The sequence below is a fragment of the Miniopterus schreibersii genome (genome assembly GCF_964146895.1).
Source record: "Miniopterus schreibersii genome assembly, chromosome: 11".
NCBI lineage: Eukaryota > Metazoa > Chordata > Mammalia > Chiroptera > Miniopteridae > Miniopterus > Miniopterus schreibersii.
Genome location: NC_138111.1, coordinates 59,980,032 through 59,999,677, shown reverse-complemented (window position 1 = coordinate 59,999,677; position 19,646 = coordinate 59,980,032).

Below are 19,646 nucleotides of genomic sequence, written 5' to 3'. Positions count from 1 at the left end.
ATGACAATTGCAGAATGAGATGTGTTTCAGGAAATATATTTTTTTTAAGGCCATGGGAGGGCTGAAGAGAGGAGGAACTTGTCATTAGTACTAAAAATAATCCAAGAAAGTCAGATAGAGGAAATGGCATTGGAGCTGGACTTTAATATAGGAGTATGATTTGGACCAATGGCTATGTATGCATAAAAGAAATACAATCATATATAACAAATAGCCATTAGTGTCATTAAACATAAGGGGGATGGAGAGAAACAGAAGCAGGAAACGATGTTGGGAGCCAGATCATTGGGAAAGTTTTAATGGCAGCATTCAAAGAGCTTGGACTTAATTCACCGCACAGTTGGGGACATGTGAAGACTTTAGAGCAGAGAGATGAAATGATCTGTGTTGTACTATAAAAAGATCACTCACACTGCACCTTGATTTAAAAAAAAATAAATAAAATCACCCTGACAGGGATAGAGAAGATGGATTGGACGAGTGCCACAGGGCTGACGTCAGTGATCTGAGAGAGAACTCCTTACTGAGCCCAAACGTGTTCTTCAGTCTTCCTCAAGGTAGCATTCGGGGCCTATTACCAATCAACTAAAGTTGGCACAGGAAACAAAAGCAATTTGCCATTCTGGGAGGGGAGAAACGGAAGACATGGGAGATTATGATAAGAGTAGGGATGTAATTAGGTCACAAAATAACTGTTAATAGTGGGAGGATATTAGATGAGAAGAAATGGATTCTAGGCACCTTTCAGTAGTAGTTTGACAGGACTTGGTGACTGCTCTTAGTGGTGTGGGGAGGAGGCTGGGCTGTTTCTTCCATGAGAGAGTAAGGCTGGATTACATATGTGGTTGTCCGGAAAGTAGAGAGGACATTTGAAGAAACAAGACAGTCTTGCAATGGTTAGAGAGATAAGAGAATGCTAGGTTTCCGTGGAGAAACCTAGACTGGGGAGGGCAAAGCAGGCACAAAAGTTAGAGAAGGTAACAGAAGGAACGGAGAGGTAGTAATGAACTAGCGTGTGATAGATGGCTACTGAGGGACGAGCTGAGAATGGCCTAAGGGTCAGACACTTCAAGTGGCTGGGCATTTGAGGAGAATGTAAATGCCACTGATAGAAGTCGAAGACCATCACAAGTACCAAAATCAAATACAGGGATGGTTCTATAAGAATGTCCTTAGGTAAGACCTATAGTTCAAACAATTCTAATATTTTCCAGCCAAATGAAACCTTATGAACAATCTGATCTCTCTCTTTATATGTGAAAGATTTTTATCAGGACTCAGCTGTGTTTGCTGTTTGTACTAAAATACAAACAATCAATGAAATGTTCTGAAAATGTAGTAGATGAGGTAGAGAGCCGAGGGAACTGTATGAGATTTTCATTTTTATTTATTTCTGAGTTTGAATTTTTGCTGAGTATGTACTGTTCTAGTTAGGAAAACAAATAGTAAAACCATATGAAAAATGTTAGGAGAAAGAATAAATCATTAAAAATATTTTGGCAAATGCCGAAATAGATTATGGAGCAGGTTTTATATTGCTGGAGATAGTAGAGAACACACTGAAAAGACATCTTTTATATGATATAGTTTATATATTGGCCAAAAGCCACATATGTAGCAAAAGCCACAGTAAATAGCAAATGCTTGATTCATAAATGAGTCATTTCTAGATACCAAGTCTTGTCTGGACTCTACTCCTGAATGATAAAGCATCTTAGGTCAATTCAGTTGCACTTTTTAAATTGAATATAATTTAAAGTTCAAAATTTAAGTTTGTCTACAAAATTATAATTGAAAGTCATTAAAGATTACTGGAGGGAGTTCACTATTATAAGAATTATGGGACTTTATAGGTTTATAGTAATTATTAACAGAGGTCAAGCAAACTGAAATAAAGATACTTAAATTATTATAATTTAGGTTTTTCTATAAATATTTACACCAAAATGTGTTTGTTATTACATATTATAATATTAAAAACTTGAGAACCAAATATATTAATATCCAAAATACATGTGTGAAATAGCCAATCGCTTTTAGCTTTTGCTTTATTAGACTCTACATCATTTTACCCTATTATTAAATTAAACTCATGATTTTACTGAAAACTCATCTTTGAAAGTGGCTCAATAAAAAACCTTCAGTAGTCAATACTTCTGACAAATTTTGATTTGAGTCTGATGCTGCTCTTTTGCACTTTCCAATTTTTTATTGGATTTTAAAAATCTGTGAAGAGATTTTTCAAGCATATATAACTTACTAAGAGAGGCTTTTCATGATAAAAAAAAAAAAAAAAGATGTTTTACCCAAGAAATAATTTTGTCAGCTTTCACAGAGCACTGAGAAGAAATTACTTGTTATATGTTTGTGCTATATAAATTCAACTTGGACATATAATTGAAACAAAAGATGTTACCACTGCTGGGTTTTAAATGGCAGACAAAAGAGATTCTGTTGTTTTATAATGTATTTTAAATTGATCTTTGGATTTCATGGTGAGTTTGATTCCTCTCGTCTTATGTGACAATGCACAAAACTAACATAGATGAAATATCTTTTGTTTGCTATTAGAAACAAACTATTTTGCCCTGTAATTTAAATTGAATTTTTTTAGACTAAAATTTATGTTTAGTTTTTCTCAGCCATACTCAGCTCAACCAGGAACTCCTGTAACTTGGAATGGAAGTAATATCATCTGTCTTCTATGTTTAACTCTGAAGCCACTGTAGAAAAATGAAAACACTAAATGGAATATGCTTTTAAAACTCATATCCTACTTTGAATCTTTTCTTTCAACAACAAAAAATTTTAAAAAAATTAATAAACTCTAAAAGTGATCATGACCTAGAGTAGGCCTAAGTTTTTATTTAGGTATGTATTAGTTATTAATTATGAATGAAGAAAACAGAAATCTGTTGAAATGGAGGTGCAGTTCTGAGAAATCTACTCAAAGCACTGCTCTTGATCAGGAAGTAATTATTGCCCAAAGCAAAACACTTATATAGTTTTATTATCTGCTACTTCAAATAATATTAATAGTAATAATAATAACAATTACTACTACTAAATCAATTATAATAAGATCACAATTCTTAAAGCCAGAGTCCCAGTATGTAATCTCAAAATATGCCAAAAATTAGGAAATCTTTGCTAATCAAAGATTAAATTTAATATAATTAAGATTCATATTGTTTATTATACCAGTTATGCAGGAATTAGTCATGGTATAGAATTACTAAGACCAGCGTATCTGTCTTTAAGCATCACAACCCTTATTCTTTATTTCCTGTTCCATACCAACTTTAGACACTGCCGATGATAATTGCATGGAGCATAAGATATTGCCCAAACAAATATGAAAGGGATATATTTCTGTTTTTAATTTATTGCAGTCTAAATGGATACATGGACATTTTCCCTTTTAGATATACATATTGGTAATATTCAGTTGTATTACCATAACACATTAAGGAGACAAAGGGTTCCCTAGTCATAATAATCAAACATATTTATAAGCAAAGAGGTTTTTATATTTGGGGGAAGAAGCTCTTCTAGTTATTAAAACTGAACAAGCAGCATGATATATCTATATATATTATATTTTATACCTGTAGAGTGTCAAGAATTCTACAGTAAATATTCCTGAACTCTGGGGGGATCTATTAGCAACTTTTGACATCTCCTTTATTTTGTGTTATTTACTCTCTTTTCTACCACTTCGTTCAGCCATCTGCCATTCACAGATGGAGATACGAAAGGATGATGTGAAGGTTGCTAGTTAATGGAAATTATTTAATAAAATTATTTAATAAAAGAGTTCTTGCAGTCACTAATCAGTCCTTTTGTACTTAAATTATTTCTTTGAAGTAGAGAGAGGTTAGATGATAGAATGTGAATAATATAAGTTTGATTATAACTGTTGAGCCTTGAAATTTTAGATCCTGTGCTGTTGGGAAAAAAGTTTATTTTGGTTTCAATATGAAATAGTAAAAGAAAAATATAAAAATTCTTAAAATGAGTCTTTTCAAGTTTCTAAGCATATAATCGAATTTTCTTGCAATATCAAGTAAGAAAGGTAGAAAAAAAATTTCAACAGTTATAAGCTCTTGAAAAATGTGGTTAATAACAAAAGTGCTTACCCACTCTTATTAAACTATGCAATAAAAGCTTACATGAAAACATAGATGAAGCAGGGATAGATACAAAACTTTTGGTTATATTTTTGAAAATGCCACATATTTGAAATGTGTTGCTCATACAAGAAAAATACTTTCTTTAGAGCAGCTACATTTAAGTTTAGCTATTTAGCTTTATTTTAGCCCTGAGATTTTCAGTGCTGGTTTGCTTAGTAGACCTTCTGAGGAGATCCTTTTCTAAGAATTAAAGGTATGAAGTATGATTATAATAAGATCTTATAACATGTATGTGGAATTATGTCTATAAGGGCATTTTTGTTAGTTTTAACATCATCTGAAGGTTTTACTGTGGAGATGAAATATATATACAACTTATATGTATCTTCATTTCTAAAAGGAAAACAGTTAAACTTGTATGATAGTTGGAAGTAAAATTTCAAACTTGTGTTTGATTTTTGCAATCAACTTTTTGGCTTCCTGGAAGTAATCATTTGCAACAAAAGATGTGATTATTTTTAGAAGAAAGAAAATCTTAATTTATTCAGTCTATATTTTGATTACATGTTTACTCACAGAAACTAGTAGAACTGATTTTATTTTCAGTCACATCTAGTTTTGTTTTTTTTTTAAATCTGTTTCATTCTATATAATTAAGGAAGGTTTGGCAATATTTTTGTGGTTGCTTTGGGTTTATAAAACATAAAGGCCCACATAATCTACACATGGGACATTACTGGAGCACCCAAATCAGATGATCAAGAGGACTGTGCCACTGGGTCCTAGAGGACACCTACTACATAAAGCCACCCTATCAAGATGGAGAGTAATACAAGATCTACTGAATACATAGAAACAAACACAAAGAGGCAGCCAAAATGGAAAGACAAAAAAACATGCCCCAAATGAAAGAACAGAAGGAATCTCAGGAGAAAAAGCTAAATGAAGTGGAGGCAAGCAATTTACCAGATATAGAGTTCAAAGAAATGTTATAAGGATGCTTAAGGAAACTGGAACTTCAACAAAGAGATAACAAGGATATAAAAGGACATAGAAACCGTGAAAAATAACCATTCAGAAATGAAGGATACAGTATCTGAAGGGAAGAATACACTAGAAGGAATGAACAGTGGGTCAGATAAATCAGAGGGTCAAATCAACAATTTGGAAGGCAAGGTAGCAGAAAACACCCAGTCAGAGCAAAATGAAAAAAGATAAATAAATTAAGGATAGTTTAAGGGATATTTGGGACACCGTGAAGCACAGCAACATCTACATTATAGGAATAACAGAAAGAGAACGGAGAGAGCAAATGATTGAGAACCTATTTGAAGAAATAATGACTAAAAATTTCCCTAATCTGGTGAACTACAAAACACACACAAGTATAGGAAGTGCACAGGATTCCAAACAAGGTGAAGCCCAAGAGGCCCACACCAAGATACATCATATTTAAAATGTCAAAGGTTAAAGACAAAGAGAGAATCTTAACAGCAGCAAGAGAAAGAGTTACCTACAAGGGAGCTCCCATAAGACAGAAACATTTCACGCCAGAAGGGATTTGCATCAAATATTCAAGGCAATGAGAAGCAAGGACCTACAACCAAGACTACTTTGCTCAGCAAGGCTAACATTTAAAATTGAAGGACAAATAAATGTCTTCCCAGACAAGGAAAAGCTAAAGTAGTTCGTTACCATCAACCAAGTATTACAAGAGATGTTAAAAGGTCTTTTTGAAGGAGTGGGAGGGCGAGCGGGAGGAGAAAAACAATAACAACAACAGAGGAATATAGTTAAAAGAATAACATGGTAATAAATATGTACCTATCAATAATCACTTTAAACTTAAGTGGCTTAAATGCTCCAATCAAAGGACGTAGGGTAGCTGAATGTATAAGAAAACAAGACCCATATATAAGGTGTCTACAAAAGACACACCTCAGAACAAAAGACACAGAGACTGAGAATAAAAGGATGGAAAAAGATGTTTTATGCAAATGAAAATGAAATAAATGCTCAGGTAATAATACTTGTATCTGAAAAAGTAGACTTTAAAACAAAGGCTATAATAAGAGACAAAGAAGGACACTACATAATAAAGGGAGCAATCTAACAAGAGGATATAACCCTTGTAAACATTTATGCACCCAACAGATGAGCACCTAATATGTAAAGCAAATCTTGATGGACATAAAGGGAGGGATTGACAGTAATATAGTCATACTAGGGGATTTTTAACACCTCATTGACATCAATGGATAGATCTTCCAGACAGAAAGTCATCAAGGAAACTTTGGCCTTTACTGACACAATAGATCAGATGGATTTAATTGATATCTTCAGAGCATTTCTTGTGGCAATATTTTTTCTGATATATCACCTTAGGTAAGGGAAACAAAAGAAAAATAAACAAATGGGACTACATAAAACTGAAAAGTTTTTGCACAGCAAAGGACACCATCAACAAAATGAAAAGACAGCCCACTGAATGCAAGAACATATTTGCCAATAATGCATCCAATAAGGGGTTAATATATAAAATTTATAAAGAAATTATGCAACTCAACACCAAAAAAACAAACAATCCAATGTAAATAAAGGGCAAAGGACTTGAATAGATACTTCTACAATAACATACAGATGGCCAATAGACATGAAAAGATGCTCAGTGTCACTAATCAGAAGTGCAAATTAAAACTACAATGAGATATTACGTCACAATTGTCAGAATGGCTATCATCAATAAATCAACAAACAATAAGTGTTGGTGAGAATGTGGAGAAAAGGGAATCCTCATGCACTGTTGATGGGAACACAGATTGGTGCAGCCACTGTGGAAAACATTATGGAATTTCCTCAAAAAAATTAAAAATGGAACTACGTTATGACTGAGCAATAACTTCTTAGAATATATCCAAAGAAACCTGAAACACTGATTCGAAAAATATATGCACCCCTGTGTTTGCTGCAGTGTTATTTATAATAACCAAGATTTGGAAGCAGCCCAAGTGTCTGTCAGTAGATGGGTAAAAAAGCTGTGGCACATTTACACCATGGAATACTCCACTATTAAAAAGAAGGAAATCTTACGTTTTGCCACAGCCTGGGTGGGCCTGGAGAGTACTGTGCTAAGTGAAATAAGCCAGTCAGAGAAAGACAAATACCATATGATTTCACTTATATGTCGAATCTAATGAACAAAACAAACAAAATAGAAATGGACTCATTGATACAGATAACAGACTGACAGCTGTTAGAAGGGCAGGGGTTGAGGGGCTGAGTGATAAAGATGAAGGGATTAAGCAAAAAAACACACCCAAAAACCTCATAGACACAGACAACAATATGATTTCCCGAGGGAAAGAGGGGTGAGGGGAGGTAGAATGGGATAGAGGGGGCATAAATGGTGATGGAAGGACTTTGGATGGTGAACACACAAAACAATATGCAGATAATGTGTTATAGAACTGTACACCTGAAACATATAGTTTTATTAACCAATGTCACCCCAATATATTTAATAAAAATTAAAATTAAAAAATGGAGCTTACTGTTATCTTTTAATATGGAGACCATGCCACTGAGTCACTCCCATAAGATAGAAACTGAAAAGAAGTACATTAGAAGGGTAAGAGGAATTGCTACAGTCTGATTTCATTGTCCCTCCCCCGAGCTTACATAGTGCCACACCAAGAGGGCCCCCCTGGGCCTATACTTTTTCCAATTGGGAAAAAGAGAGCCCATGGTGGACCTCCAGCGCCACCAGTGTTGTAGAACACTTTCCAGGAAGTCCACTCAGTGTCACTTCACAGGAAACACCGGGGGAATGTGCAGGGCTCAAACACTGAGAATTAGATAGAGACAGAGAATGGGGCAGGGCTTATAGAAACCAGCACTCAGATCTTGGCTGACTGCATTCCTGCTTATAGCAGAACCTGAGCATAGATCCCAAGCAATTGCTCTGTTCATCTGCAGAGCCAAGCCTGTGGCCACATCTGGCCAGGGAGCTCAGTTCTGCCTGATTTGGGTTCCAGCCAATGAACTGTACTGGCTATGGAGCCCATTTTGCACCCCTCCCTGGGAAGGGAAACAAATTTACAGTCCCACCTAACCACTGAATATAGCTTCTAGTTCAGTCCAACAAGAAAGCCTGGCCAGAAAATGTGGGCAGCTGTGCAGCCCATACTATAGCCCTGCTTAGACACGGAGCCAAGCCAGCAGCCCAGGCCAGCTGTTAAGTATAAACTCCTGTCCCACAAAACCAGGAAGCCTGAACAGTGACAATGGGCATCCTGAGAGCCCAGCCTATAGCCCAGACCCGCAGCAGAGTTCAAGCTATGACTCTGCCAGTTTGTTGAACACAGCCCGCAGCCTTGCCCAAGAAGGGAGCACAGCTACTGACTCCACCCAATCACAGAGCATAACTTACAGGCCCAACTGACATGGGAACCTGCAAAGACACCCCTCTAGACCATGGAGCATGGTCTCTAGCTCCCATGCAACTGCCATACACAACTGGAGGCCCCCCCAAAAGCCCAGCCAGTGACCTTGATCAACAGCGGAGCACAGTCAGTGGCCTACCTGATTGCAAAGCATAGCCTGTAGTCCTGCCTAACTTTGGGGCACAGTCTGTGGCCCCACCTGGACACAAATCACAGCCTGAGGTCCTGTCTAAATGTGAAACCCTGCCTGTGTACCCCTAAACGTAGAGTCCAGCCAGTGGTACTACTGGCCAGAACACAGCCTGAGACCTCACCTGACCAGGAACAATTACAGAGTCCAGCCCATAGCCCTGCCCAAACACAGAGTTCAACCAGTGGGCCCACTTGGCCATGGAACACAGCCAGCAGCCCTGACTGATCCAGGAGGTCACCCAGTGGCCCCAGTTGAAAGCAGAACTCATCCAGCTGGTCCACCCAGCCATGGAGCCCAGCCAGTGGTACACCCCATGACCTCAGAGCATGGGCACTAACCTTGCTTAACTAGAGACCCTAGTAGCAAGCCCTGCCTGTCCATAGATACTACCAACTGTCCTGTTCAGTATCCCAAACTGAGCTGACCGGTGACAATCTTTCCCTGCTGAAGTGAACCTATAAAGTCTAGAACAGAAGGCTTCTTACTCAGATGCACAGATACCAATGCAAGGAATCAAGGATCATGGAGAGTCAGGTAAGCATGACACTACAAAAAGAAACTAATAAAGTTCCAATAACAGGTGCTAAAGAAATGGAGATCTATATACTGTTCTGGCAAAGAATTCAGAATAATCCTTTTCAAGAAATTAAGTAAGTGAACTAGAAGAACATATAGACAAGTAAGTGGAATTGGGAAAATAATGTATGAATACAATGAGTTCAGCAAAGAAATAGAAACCATCAACAAGCAGAAATTATAGAGCTGAAGAAAACAATGACTAAACTGAAGAATTAAATAGAAAGCTTCAATAGCACATTCAAAAAGCAGAAGAAAGAATTAGTGAACTGAAAGAGAGCTCCTTTGAAATTATTCAGTAGAACAAATAAATGAAAGAATGAAAAAGAGTGAATAAAGCCTACAGGACTTGTGGGACACCAGCAACATACAGAAATTAGTTGCATTTCTGTTCACTAACAATCAAATACCTAAGAAAGAAATAAAGAAAACAATCCCCTTCACAATAGCATCAAAAACAATAAAATACTTAGGAACAAACTTAACCAAGCAAATGAAAGTGACATAAAATGAACCTACAAAACATCAATGAAAAAGTATGGAAGACACAAACAAGTAAAAAAATATAATATCCTGTGTTCATGGATTGGAAGAATTAATATTGTTAAAATCTCTGTACTACCTAAAGCCACCTATAGAGTAAGTGCAACCCCTCTCCAAATTACAGTGACATTCTTCACAGAAATAGAAATAACAATCCAAAAATTTGCATGGAACCACAAAAGACCCCAAACATCTGAAGAACTCCTGAGAAGGAACAAAGCTGGAAGCATCACACTTTCTGATTTCAAACTACATTGCAGAACTATAGTAATCAATAAACATGGTACTGGCATAAAAACAAAAACATAGACCAATGGAACAGCATTGAGAGCCAAGACATTAACCCACATGTACACAGTCAACTAATACTGACAAGAGAGACAGGATATTCAAGAAGGAAAAGACAGTCTCTTCAAAAGAATGAAAATGGACCACTCACAAAAATTAACCCCAAATGGATTAAAGACTTAAATATGAGACCTAAAACCATAAAGCCCTTAGACGAAAACAGGGAAAACATTCGTTGGCATTGGTCTTGGCAATGATCTCTTGGATATGACATCAAAAGCACAAGCAACAAAAGCAAAAATCAAGTGCGATTACATCAGACTAAAAAAGCTTCCACATAGCCAAAGAAATCATCAGGAAAATGCAAAGGCAACCTATGGAAGGGGAAAAATATTTGCAAACTACATATCTGACAAGGGATTAATGTGAGCTTGTTTTAAAAAGAGTGGTTTCTCAAACAGGGTCCCTAAGAGGTACTTGCATTTGCTTATCTCTCGGGAACAGACTCTGATCTATGAATTTAAAGCAATTCTTTCTCCAAGGATGCGGTAGAAATCAGTAGCGTTCTAACTTGTCAGTTTCTGCTGGGAAAGTAGTTGATAAAGACAACAGAACTCTGAAGTGGGAGGCGTCCTGTCGTGTGATGTTCTTCCAACACAAAGCACAGGCTCCTCAGTGTTTAAAATGTTCACTTCCTAAGTGGTAGTCTTTTGTACTGCCCAAAGTTGGTGGCACCCGAAGAACATGGGAGTAAGCATTTGTAATACTGTCTGTCTATGCAAATAGCTTTAAAAATGAAAGTCTAAATACCCAAATGCTACTGTACAAACTGAGGTAATGCATTTTATCCCTTCGACTCAACTTTTCCTTCACATTAAAATGAAAAACTTGGCTATATCACCTCCTGGTCACTTTATATTTAAGCTATTGTTATTATTCTATAACTCTGCAAGTATTAATAAAATTATCCTCTTATTTCTTCCTCTGAAAGCTCTATTGGCCCAAAGCATATTGTTGAGTGATGAGCTGTACCCTTTGAGCTTGATGGGGAGTTATTTAAGTGTAAGAATGTTGCTCTATTAAAAAATGGATTTATAAATGCCTGACAGAAAGAAAGAAACAGTTGAAGAAATTTGGCTAAAAGGAAATAAAAATAGGAAAATAATAAAGCCAGAAATAATGTTAGTAGAAATTAATATCATACAGTCATATATTATTGTCACAGGTGGGAGCAAATTTTCCTCTAATCTTTCTAGCAGGCAAAGAAATAGAGAAAAACAATAATTTAAAAGATTTATTGAATAAAAAAGTATGACTTTTTCAGAGGAAAAAACCTTTTTTTATCTTTTCTCAAAGGGAACAGTGTTCAGTGTGGTAGATAACATCTTCAATATCTCAGAATTTTATAACAGCGGAGTTTTATAATATTTTTAGTAGCTTGAGGGTGAACGTCAAAGCACACATTCAGTGTAATGTTATGCAGTTGAGTGAGGCAGGATTTCTAAACATCAGCTGCAGTGACATTTTGGGCTGGATGATATTTTGTTGAGAGCGGCTGTCCTATGCACTGTAGGATGCTTGACAGCATCCCTAACCTCTACCCTCTAGATGCCAATATCAGCCCTTCCTGTGCCCCAGTTGTGACAATCAAACATGTCTCTGGACATTGCCAAAACCCCTGGGGGAACAAAATCATCCACAATTGAGAACTGCTGAGCAGCAGTAATTAACAATTACTAATTGTTCAACCACTTTTGTGAAAAAATGCTATAAAAAGGAAATGGATTTGGGGATTAGAAAATGCTTTCTGGAGGAAGTAAGACCTAATAGGAGACCTTAAAGGTAAGAAGTGTTAAGCTACAAAAAATGTGGGTAAAGAGTATTCCAAATAGAGGAATAATATGCATACTGACCGTGAAGTGGTGAGGCAGGCATGACATGCCATTGAATCAATACCAATGACCAGGATGACAAAATCAATTTCCTGTCATTGTCCAACCAAGAAATGTTGGCTGAATAGTGATCTCCTAGCACTCTGGGAAGGTGGGGGTCTAGATTTTTTATCTAGGACCTTGCAATCTGATAAAGAAAATAGAAATAACAGACAAAACAAAACTGAGTCATAATTAAAGGTAGCTTGAAGAAATTTGGGTAGAAGGAAAAAAATAAGAAAATAATAAAGTGAGTAGACAGTACTTACTCCTTTCCCTATTAAGATGGTTTTTAAACCTGAATTCTAAGCCACCTAAGCCACAAATTCTCCCTGGTTATATCTCCCAGGTATACATGAGGTATACATGTTGGTAAACTTCTGTTTAGTTTTCTCTTATAGAGCTGTCTTTTACTATCGTGGTCTCAGCTAAGAACTCAGAAGGGTAGAGGGATCATTTTCCCTTCTGTACAGGAAAAGGTGATGGAAGTACTGTCAGGGAGGTGAGTTTGAAAGTGATTTGATGGACAAGAGAGAGACATTTATGTTTTCTGGCTGAAATGATGCGTATAATGTTTTGAGGAGGTAAGCTTGCAGTGGTGCTTATACAGAGAGAGCGGGGACAGAACAACCTTCTAGCAGGCGCATGAAATAATAAGTTGTTTATTTACAGGTACCAGGATCAATAGAAGCGTTGGGAATAGGAATTGGAAGAGGTTTGAATTGCTGCATCAATACAAATGCCTTCCTAATCTATATTGCTTGGTGTGATTCCTTAAATTCCATCTTTGTTTAATCAATGATTTGTTAATGTAGGGAAAGTGAAAACACTTAGGCTTTCTCGCCACCTTCTCACAGCAGAAGGTCGCAGTTATGTGAAAGTGATATAGCAGAGTCATAGCAGATGCCCTGTTAGCTGACTAAATTGTCCTGGTTCCTATAAGACTGGCCCAGAACTTTCAGAGGTGTGGGTTTGCCAGTTTGCGGTTTTTGCGGTTTGTCCCCCGGGGGTGTGGTTTGTCCCCTGTGTATGTATGCCCAGCTGGCCGCCACCAGGAAGGCGGTTTGTTTCTCTGTACGTCAGCCTGGCCATCACCTGAATAAAGTAAATGTCTCTTCCCCCTTCAGCTCCACTGTCTTCTTTGGACTGTCCCCAGATCTAGAGTGAACCTCCCTGGTCACTACAGTTGGTATAGTCCTTGGCACGACACTTGGCGTAGTCCTCTGCATTACAGTTAGATATAATACCTTTATGTTATTGTGTACCTTCAAACTCACTGTATCTTAAACTAATTGGATTCTTTAGGCTGTAAGTAATAGAAACTAATTCTGCCCACCTTAGACAGAAAAAAGAAATCCAAAGAATGTGTTGAGTAGTCAAGCCTCAAGAAGTAAGAAACCAGGACAGCTCAAGATTATTATTGGCGGGTCAGTCTTCTAGAATACTTTCATTCCAAACACTCCCCTATCAAGAATCTCCTCTTTCTGTGTAACAGATTCCCAATTTCAGGGAGAGAGAATCTTACTCATTGGGGTCCAACCAACTACAACACAACATTGACGTGTGACTGTTGAAAATCTACCTGCTGTTCAGAGAAGAAAGAAATTCTGAGAGGAATCTGAGTTGTGAAGATGAGGGTCACATCCCAGAGACGGTGGTGTGGTAAGCAGGAAGGAAATGCCACAGCAGAAGGTAGCACAGAAGAAACAACACACAAGTGCCAAACAGCACATACCAGTTATCTTTTAAGATTTCTCCAAACTCATCTTATTCTTCTGTTTACATGTCACTATATATATTCCAAGTGACATATATGAGAGGGGCAGGTAAATGCAGGCTTTATTCCAGGCTGCAGTGTGTCCAGCTAAAAGCTGGAATTCATTGCTAAGAAAGAAGTGTAGAGTGGATATTAAGATCAACAGCTAACAGCTTTATGACACAGTTGGGAAAGTAAGTTATACACATACATGCAAATATACACAGAAATACATGTGCATGCATATGTGGAATTAATGTGTATATGTATATATCTGTGTGTGTGCATATATATTTATATAATTTTTAATATTTTATCTGGTGTTTCCAGGGACCATAAAGATGGAGAAAAGTAACTTCATGATTTGTAATTAAGTCAGTATTTGCTGATATGTTTTCTGTAAATTCTAGTCTGGAGTGATGCTTCATGAAAAATAGGTGACTTATGGTTAACTATTGTCAGGGAATGCTTTATGCAATACTGTGGATACAGACTCATGATACAAATAAGCATGTTAAAGTTATAGAAAGGTCCTGCGGTAAACAAGCTTATTTAATGTTAACTCAGAATATTCTAAACTTAATGGAACATTTTTCTTTTTGTATATACCTATCACTAGTACATATTTATATTTATATTTATATTTTGAGAAGCATTGAGATAGTAAAACAATAATGAAATGAAATGAAAGAAAATATCAAATTCATAAATTAAGAAAAACAGCTTAAAAATCTTAGATTAGTAGCCATATTTATGTTTAATTTTATAAATGATATTTATCTAGTATTCTGTTGTTGAAAATACAGAGAATTCTAAATGAAAATAACCACTTTAGTTTTTATCAATTGTTTAAAATATTATTTTAAAAATTAATTTGCAACACTTAAAAATTATTTATTTCAAAATCAAACTTTTATGCAGGAGGTAGCCTATCAATGACTCTCATCATTGATGTTTCTATCTCTCTCTCTTCCTCTCTCAGTAAAGATGTATTTTTTTTAAAAATCAAGCTTTTAAATATCAAATCTATACTGTTCTTGAAAACTAGTTGGCCAGTTCAGACATAGTTTGATATGACATACAAATAATTACCTGAAAAATAATTGTAATATATTTATAGAGACAAATGTACCAGTCTAACACCTGGTGCTATTCTCACTGGTGTTAGACCAGTGGGGTCAGACTGGACCTCTGTTCAAATCTTGGTACTGGAGTTCTAGCTAAGAAAAAATTCAAAGTCAAGACTCAAACTGTAGGAGAACGTTTATTTAGAAGGTCACAGAAGTAGAGGAAGTGAGCTATAAAAGAAATGGGCTCAGGAAACAAGTTACAGAGACAAAAGAAGGGCCCCGGAGAAAAATGTATCTCGGAGAAGGGGTGGGGAAAGGCACAGGTATGCTCCATAGAGAAAATAGAGGTGGACCCTCCATCCTATTATCTGGAGGTCTCAGGGTAGGATCTCAATAGAATATTCATCAGCTTTTTATGTGTTTCCTTTCAGACTTGTGGTCTCTACTGATTGGTCAGTTCCAGGGCAGGGGGTCATTAGTCAGTGCAGCTGGTCCTGATGTCAGCCATGGCATCCCTTGTCTGGTTTTGCTGCTCGGTTTTACACAACCGAAGTCTAGATGTATTTGATGCAGATCAGAACCTCATTGTCCTGGGGGCTTAACGTTTAAGGGTTATCCTCTGGTCCCCTTGTTTCCCCCTCAAGGAGGATCTGATCCACATTACTAGCACCATGCCAGTGAAGAGAGGTCAGGGGAGCATCTGAAACACATGACCAGCACTATGAAAGGTCAGCAGGTCTAAACCACATGACCGGCCATATGCCAGGGGAAGAAAGGTCACTCTGGGGGCGAGGTCCTTGTTTTCTCAGTTTTGCCTGTTGCTAGGCACCCGAAGCTTTCTGCCCTGGTGATCTTCTGCACCTGACCCATCATCCTTGCTCTGATCATGTCTGCCTAACTGCCTACCACATTAGAATTTGAAGATTTTTATTGTCATACACCATCCTTTCTGGAAATCATTTGATTTTAGTTGTCCTTCATCATTTTAAATGTAAAAGCCTCATTGAGGAAGTTTTCCTTTAGTTTTCTTTAACAAGATGGAAAGGTCCTAAAGTTTAACAGGTCTTAAATGTCCCTGTACCCCACACTTTTGCAACTGACAAAGGAAGCTAGTTTAACTGTCTGAAAATTCTAAGGGCTATATCACATCAAATGTATGCTTTGTAATTGCTTGTGGCAAATTATCCTACTGGTAGAGAAATATGTACCCAAGTTCCATGTGGATATTATTTCTTTGAACATCAGAAATGATTCTAAGTAAACGTCTTCAAAGTAATCTTTTGAAATGGGCTAGCTATGTCTTTAGTTTATAAATTACACAATATGTACTATTTTCAATCAAACTGACCACTATAAATCAAAGAATTTGTATCTATTAGAAGGATGACTTTCAAAGCTCATTGTTTGAAAAATTACCTAGAAATTAGTTTTATTTTATCTTCTCAGACATGGGTTTTAAGATATGTGATGCTAGTGAAATTGTTTTATTTTTTTAACCAGCTTTTCATTTTCTTTACTACACGTAGCAGTGTAGTTAGGCATTGGGAACAGACTTTATACTAATGCTTAAAATTCCCAAAAGGAATCCCATGTAAATAAAACATGCAGTTAAAATGATGAGGAAAAGTTATGTTTTTGATTAAGTAAAGATTTATATAAGAAATATTTTTATTATAACTCCTAGTTACAAAATGTTCATTGGCATGACTATGGAGCTGTAAGGGAGCTTTGAGTGGATTTTGTCTCTTTTCTCAGAGAAGGAGAATTTTCCTTGTCTTAGTACACATAATTTCATAAGCACAATCAAATCTTTCCTTGATAACATTGAATTTTATAGTGTTTCAGAGACACAGTTTAGGAATTCATCAACAATGTGTGAGAAGGTGTCCTTGACCGGGGGTCTGCCATGTGGATTTGGATAGACTATTTGACCTCTTTGACCCCCCTCTGGTTCACCTGTGATATAAAAGCATTTATCACTGAAGCCATTTCTAGACCTTAAATTTCTTTATGGCTGAAAATTCTGACTCTTTGTACTGTGAATTTGCAAGAACTAAAAGATTTGAAAGATGATCAGCTTGTCTCAGATACTCTATAGAAAACTCTTTTCTAAATAAATACTCAGTATTAACTGATTTTCATCTATAAGCCATTTAATGCCACAAATAATGTACAATGCGTGTTTGAGTAATTGGTGGTTCTGAATTTGTTGGTTTGAGTGCCGGCTTTATTGTAGCTTATTTATTATACACTATATTAGAACTGAGTGACTAATAAGACAAATTCATATTAGAGGGACCAGACATACGCACCATTGTGACATAAGCAAGATATGTCTTTGGTATTTCTTCTACTGGCTTTTAGTGCTCCTCCACTTACCATTCCACTTAAGGACTCTAATTCCCCTTATCAAAGTCGGCTCTCAGCAAAACTCCAGCTGTAAATGACTGACAAGAGTTTAAAAGAATTTTCTTTCTTGAAATTAAAAAGATGAATTTGCAGTAGACTTTCAGATAATAGCCCATGTATAGGAGTGACATGTTTTGGGCAGCATACCTCCCTTCCTTTTACTGAATGAACACATTGCATATCTCTTACACTGTGCCCTTCCTTGTAAAAATGCACTAAAACACGTACTCCCTGCGAATCACAGGGCCTCCCAAAGCTTGTACTCTAGTGAGGAAGATGGACGGTGAGCTAAGTCATCACAAAACATAAGTCTGTGACTGCTGCGATGGCCGGTACACGTGGTGACCTGGTACACACAGTAGTGCTTAATGTTTTATTCCTGGTATTTAATATTTTGTATAACAAGAGAAGTCATAACACTCTTCCTTTATTTCTCTTTAGTTGTTAAAAATAAAACAACAGTGAAAAAGATTCTGTCAAGGAAAATACCCATAATTTGACCATTCCCAGTCAACAGCTTTCCCTGTATGTGCATTCTTTTATATAGCTATCCATGGTCATGTGCATTTTGTATGGTCATTAACATGGCATAATTGGGTGTTTTGTATATTACCATTGTTATTGAATGTTATTTTGTAAAATATTGCAATAATATCTTTATAATTATTTACTTTAGGGTAGACATAATATCAGTTTATGATGAGATGCCATAATCTCCTTGAGCAATTGTTTTGTTAAATATTTACTCTTTTCAAATAATATTGCCCAGCACAGAACATCATCATTGGTAGAGCCATTTTTTCTGTTGAATTATTTCATATAAGTAAATTATAGGATCATAGGTATGAACATTTTAGTATTTCTTGTCATTAATGCTTCATTGTTTTTCAAAGATGCTATACTAATTTCCTGTGCCATCATAATTATGTATTTTATTTTGAATAAATTATTTGTTTTATTCAAGAAATATTTACTGAATATTAGTATGGCCAAGGTTTGGAGTTGAACAAATTAAAGGGATTTAAAGCTAATCATATCTTTTGGGTTACCTGAGGGGTGGAACAAGATAAAGGCTTTTGGAGCTGTGAAAGAATCTCAGGGTACAGAGGAGGAAGAATATGGGAGTGCTTTAGACACGACACTTCACAAATTTATCACAGGGAAGCATTAAAACATGATTTGTCTAAAATCTGGTTCCAGCCAGCATTGACCTCTATGCAGCATCCTGGTAATGCATCCAGTCACTGGGCTTCTCCCTGAGGACTGCTCATGGTGCAGTCAGCTTTTCTTTAAGTTCTCTGCCTTTATTGATGTCTTGTCTAAAAAACTCAACAGGTAAACACATTCCTGTCCCATACAGTGATAACAAGGTATGCAGCAGTAGCTTGGCAGAAGATTATTTTAGAGTTTTCTGGTGGTATATGTCTTCCTATTTTCATCTGTATTTGAGGAAGAATCACCATGTAAACAGAGCATCTTTCACATGCACAGCTATTGCAGTCACAGCCACATACAAATGCTACACTCATTTACCTCTTTTAATGTTTTCTTTTCCTACTTATTAAATTTTGGAGTGTTGCATTTACTGCCTCCCTTAATCCTCAAGCATTTGTGATTAACTCCTTTCTATAGATAAGGAAATAGAGGCTTGGGAAATTAAGCAATCTGTTGAATATCATTCAGCTGGTAATTTTGCATCTAGAATTCAGACCCAGAGCTGACTGACTCTGAATACTCTCCACTGGGCACCTCTGCTCAGTTTTTTACTTTGAGATTTATGGATGTTTTCCTAGATGGAAACACATCTATAAGTTGACCCTTTCCCCTTACTTCTCATTTATTCTTTCTCTATTTGGTGACAATATCTAACGTTTATTGAACATTTATGATCACCTATGTCCTAGACAATCATCACATTTAATCTTTGTAACAACCCTAAGAAGAAAATACTATTATCATTACTATTTGATACTTGAGGAATTTGAAACTTGAAAGAAGCATAGTGATGTGCCAAGATTCTTCAGTTATTTGGTGGAAGAACTGGGGAAAATAGGAATGAATGATGTCTGTTCCAGAATCAAACAATTATGTCAGTCACCCTTTACATCAATAGATTGAGGGTTGTAAGCTTTGAATATACCTTTGGCTCCTGATTATGGCTGAATTGGAGAGCTTGGTCAGCATCCTTGGACCTCAATCTACAAGCAACAAGAAAACAGCTCTGAGATAAATGAGAAATTTAACTGTTACCAGTTAACTCAGTTTTCCACCTTCAGCTGTTAGAGGCTACACCACAGATTTACAG